Below are 5084 nucleotides of genomic sequence, written 5' to 3' on the forward strand. Positions count from 1 at the left end.
TAAAATAGAATGAGTGTTCCATAAAAAAACTAGTTCAGTTCATACCTGAAACAATTGCATGTGTATTTTTTTATAGAATCCACTCACATTATCACCAACATATTAAAAAATGGGTATTAAGATTTTTTTCCTGCTTTATCAAAGACATTCACAAGCAAAACTATCAATTTATTTTTAACATAGCAACTGTGTCATGATGAAAAATTGAATGCCAACCAGTCCAGTTTTGTGCCATCATCTTGATTCATGCTAAGGTTCCATCAGTTTTACAATCATTGCTTTTGCACCTTTACTGAAAAAGGTGTATTAAATCTTAATCCTATATAATAAAAGGCTAATATGCAAATAGACCGAACAGCAGAACAACCAAACAACCGGTCACTATGACGTACACTGACCACCAGGAGGCTTGCGTGGAACACGGCGGGCGTTGGCCACAGCAGGATGGTGGAGCAGGTTAGCGGGGATGCCAGACACTGGTCACTGTCATCAGGGAGAGCCTCTGGTGGTTACTGAAAATTCTTTGCTCCCATGCACCATGGTCCTGCCCGGCGCTTGCACCTGCTGCAGGCGCTGGCCCCACTTACATCTACTGCCAGTGCCAGAGCCACCGCTTGCACTCACTGCCGGTGCCCAGTGCTAGCCGTGATCGCTCGGTGCTGTCAGCAGGTGCAAGCGGTGACTGCCAGCCCTAATCACCCCTCAGGGCTTCTCCACCTCACCCTGCTCCTGAAGGGAGATCAGGGCCAGCAGCCACCTCTCGCACCCACTGCCAGCGACAGCCCCACTCACACCCGCTGCCGGTGCCCGGTGCCAGTCACAATTACTCGGCGCTATCAGTGGGTGCGAGTGGCAACTGCTGGCCCTGATTGTCTCTGAGGGTTTATCCCTGCTCCTGAGGGGTGATTGGAGCAGCAGCTAGCACCCACTGACAGTGCCTGCCCCAAATACTCCATGCCTTCAGCGGGTTCAAGCAGGGCCAGTGCCATCAGCATGTGGGAGCGGCAGCAGCAGGAGTGAGGCTACTGGCAGACACGGGACCGGGGGCCAAGGCAGGAGGGACCAGGTGGGGGTGCAGAGGATGGGTCGAGACCTGCCCCTGTGCCTATCACAGCCTCACAGCCCACAGTTCCTTTCAAGGTGCACGAATTCATGCACTGGGCCCCTAGCATTATTATAAAAGGCATTTCTGACCTTGCAGTCCTCCAGAAAGAGTATTGAGAATCTTCTAGGACCTACATACTGTATTTAAGATCTCCTGAGCTAGATAATATGGTAGTCAAGGAGAACAAATTTAGTGGCTTATCTGAATGAGAGAGCATCCTGGTGTCTTGAAGTGAACTGGCATAAGCAAAGTCACATGGATGGAAGTGACAAAACTAGCTCTAGAACCCAAGCACTGAATCTTCTAGACCACATTACATTTATGATTACTTGTTCTATTCCTTATCTCATTGAGCCTTAGTTAAAGCTACGTAGATATAGTCTAACATTCCTTAAAATTGTTCATTATCTTACCAGAAAAAGGGTATCAGATAAGATTATTGTACTGATGTCATCCGAGCCCTTGCTTATAAGTGCATTCAAGTAGAGAAATCAATATTCTTCAGGAGAAAATTTGTGTCATTATAGCCACAGTCTCTGTTACCAGCTTGGAGACATTGTCTTTTTTTTACTTTTGTTTTTATTTCAGAGAGGATGGGATAGGGGGAGAGAGAGAGAAACATCAATGATGAGAGAGAATCATTAATTGCTGCCTCCTGCATGCCCCCTACTGAGGATCAAGCCTGCAACCTAGGCGTGTGCCCTGACCAGGAATCAAACCGTGACCTCCTGGTTCATAAGTCAACACTCAACCATTGAGCCACAAGATTGGAAATGCTCAGAAAGACATACTTGTTTTTTTGAAAAGTAGATAAAAGAAAAAGTTGCTTTGTCTTAGTAAAAAGCATCTTCCTATGTCTAAAAGTGATGGGGGTTATTAAGCAAAGTTGTGTGCCATTTTGAGCTACAGTATTGAGCACTTCCCTCTGGCAGCCACTAAAACAAAAATACATCTTTCTCTCACCTCTTTTTTCTACAAAGGAAAAATAGGTGAAATCTAGAGCAATTCAGTACTAAAATTAGAAAGTACGGCAGAGATGTGGAGGTGGGGTGAGGCCGAGTGGTAATAGATTTTTGAACTCAGGAGGTGTTGGATGTTAGGGTATTAAAACATTGCCTACAAAATGTTACAGAAGATGCCCTGCTTTTCCTAATGATTATGCAACTTGGGTTGTCAGCACCATTTGGGCTTGAAAATATTCTCTGCTGATAGGATATGAGGGATGTGAATAACAGAAGGAAAGCTTTCAGAGCAAGGACAATGAATGCCATGTGTAAAGAATCATAAAATGGCCAGGATACAAAGAAGTTGTACTGTTGAAATTTCTTACCAAGAGAGTGTCTATATTCTGTCTATAGAATGAAAACAAAAGCCTTTGTTTCATTCTATATAGACACACACACACACACACACACACACACACACACACACACACTATACATGTTTTACACAATAGTGAACAATCTAAAATATGCCAAAGCTTGAGATAACATAAAAAGATGGATATCCATTATTTAAAGTGTCTTTTAAACTTACTGTATAAATGTTACTTATTTTCATTCACTTCACCCATTGATTATTAAAAATTTAGAAGAGCTATATAATATATTTTATTAGATTTATAAGTACGAAAGCGTTTCCATAATAAATTTTCCCTACAATTTTGGAGCTATTAATAATGTCTGCTATATACTTATTTGTGAGAATTCATTAAGAGATTGTACATAATGATTGTTTGATTTAAAGTATTCACTTTGGCTATATACAATAACTTCTATTGCCCAGCTAGTATGGCGCAGTGGCTAAATGTCAACCTATGAACCAGGAGGTCATGGTTTGATTCTTGGTCAGGGCACATACCTGGGTTGTGAGCTAGATCCCCAGTGTGGAGTGTGTGGAAGGCAGTTGATCAATGATTCTCTCTTATCATTGATGTTTCTCTCTCTCCCTCTCCCTTCTCTGATATCAATAAAAATATTTTTAAAATAATAATTTATATTTAGTAAATATTGACACTATAAAGATACAGCAATGGACAAAATAAAATTATTTGCTTAAACATAATTAAAACAATTTTCAGGACCACTATAATTCTCTATTTGAATGATTCTGTAAGCATGTTCCTAAAGCATTATTTGTTATATTTCTAAATGTGGAAGAAGAGATCAATAAGGCATCTACAATCCTTTAATATTAAGTATATGTAATATCAGACTCCTGACAATGCTTTATCAAAGATGCTGAAAGAGTCTAAGGTGATAGTTACATAAATGGATGATCCAAGGCCACTAAGTAGGGCCTTATTTAAATACTGGTAAACAAAATAAAGCTGGCTTTTTTATTCATATTTCATTTCAGTGCATATGGTAAATTAATGAAAATAGTTGATTTTCAATGCAAATGTGGAAAAGAGAAAAAAGTTGATTAGTATCAACATGCTCTTTACAAAACCTTTATTTTGGTCAAGCAGTCCAGTTCTTGAAATTCTTAAAATCGTTTTTTATTGACACCAATAAAAGGGGAAAGAAAAAGTTTTACCTTCTTTTAGTACACATTTGGAAATAATGCTTACTCAACTACACTCAACAATAAACCTGCCAATCAAATTTAGAGGGAAATAAAGGATTACCCACTCACCTACTAATTGAAGAATTAAGCTAATTTATACAATATAACAATAATGCTGCCAACTGCCACTCTTGCTTTTGTTCCACTACATCTTTTTCTTTTGAATACAAGAATCGGCTTCTCTTGACATTCTACATGCTTATGAAATACACTTTTTTCCCTACATAGCCTATAACTTTGCAAATAAATTTATACTCAACAAACCATTATTTTTCCATATGAAAAAGCTTTAAAGATACACTCCTACTATTATTTTAACAAATACTGAGTGCATGTTTTATGCCTGGCATTATTTGAGTCCTTGAGGAAGATAGAAAGCACTCAAAGAAATAATGGCTTGAATCTTCCCAATTTGGCAAAAGATGTAAATGTATAGATTCAAAAGGCTGAGTGAAGCAGGAACATGATAAACTCCAAGAAATTCATACAAAGACATTTCATAGTCAAATTTTTGAAAACTAAAGACACAAGTCAGAGGCAGAGCAGTGGTCAAGCATGGTACAGTCTCTGGTCCAACGGCATGTTTCTGCTATTGCTTTTGTTCTCCCGCGTGCTAGGGTTTAATAAAAAGATTCAACATGTCTGGGTCTCCAACTTATCTCTACATGGCTCTATTTTAAAAGTAAGAACACATCTTCCCCCAAAGTTACCAGTAAACCGTCTCGTGTATTGCATCGGTCCAAATTTGGTTATACGGTATACCAATTCCGAACAATCCTTGTGCCAAGACTATCTTCTGTTCACTGGATTTTCCTACCTAGCCTGGATGTTCTAAGTCAACCTTTCTGGCAAAGGGGAGGAGGTCTTGATTAGGTTACAATAAAGTTCTGTCCTGATGCTCTCATGAAGTAGGTCTCTCCCAGTTTTCCAGGAGCCATCGTGGCCCCTGTCAATTCATCATCAATCAAGCCCCATCCTTGTACCAACAGATAAAACCAAATTAATAAAGTCTGTCTTGAGCTAGCCCTCTTCTTTTTCAGGTAACATGTGCAAGTCGATCAGTGTTTCTGTAAGTATAATCCCCAGCTTCTAATAGCTGGTATCCCCAAAAGTAAGAATTCCAACCCACGTAGAAAAGGTAGCAGTGGGCACACAGGTGGCAAAGCCAGTGCTACTTCTTTTCCTTTTCTGCCTTAATTTAAGAGTATATTTTCAGTGACTTTTTCCTTCCAAGCAGACTTCACCATGCAGATTACCTATGTGTACAGTTAGTAAATAAAGTGCCCGAACCTCTCTCTCATGATAGCCTATGTCGAGGGAGGCCTCCATCAGCCTGATGTGCTGATGAAGAGGCGAGGAAGCATGGCCCCAGGCCTCTGTCTTGGATACACATATACCCTTCTCACAGTGT

This window comes from Cnephaeus nilssonii (assembly GCF_951640355.1).
Source record: "Cnephaeus nilssonii genome assembly, chromosome: 2".
Taxonomy (NCBI): domain Eukaryota; kingdom Metazoa; phylum Chordata; class Mammalia; order Chiroptera; family Vespertilionidae; genus Cnephaeus; species Cnephaeus nilssonii.